Below are 595 nucleotides of genomic sequence, written 5' to 3' on the forward strand. Positions count from 1 at the left end.
GCGACGCTTTTCAAATCTCCAAGTCAAATGCGCTTACGTAAGAAGCAGGCACTAACCCTTAAAATGTATAGATATCTTTAGTGGTATATTTGATAGACCACATATTCGACTTAATTCATTAAAAAGTACTGCCAATCGAACCCATTTTCACCGGATGATCTGCCTATTCAAACCTATAAAGTGCATTGTATCCTATTTTGTGAAAATACTCATATATATCTCCTTTTAGGGCCACCGAGAGCGACGCCGGCCTCGCTTGTGTCTGTCAAATATGCTGAAAGGTATTGAACGTAAATATGCTGTAACGCTTTGTTTTGTTTTTTGTGATAATAATACTTTTCATGGACAGATGATAGATAAAGCAAATATTATTCTCATTCTTCTCATGGTCATCAACTTAATAGTTATCAATACATTTTTACACATTATTAATAATACTGTTAGTATACTATGTGCATTTTACAACTTGATGCCACCACTATGTGTGGTGATTATTGATAGTAACATGATGGTAATTGCCTTTATCATTAATATAATTATCTCCCTGTCCCTACAGTGCAGTTACTCTCATCGACCACAAAATATTTTTTATAGC

The sequence above is a fragment of the Penaeus monodon genome, chromosome 27 (genome assembly GCF_015228065.2).
Source record: "Penaeus monodon isolate SGIC_2016 chromosome 27, NSTDA_Pmon_1, whole genome shotgun sequence".
NCBI classification, from domain to species: domain Eukaryota; kingdom Metazoa; phylum Arthropoda; class Malacostraca; order Decapoda; family Penaeidae; genus Penaeus; species Penaeus monodon.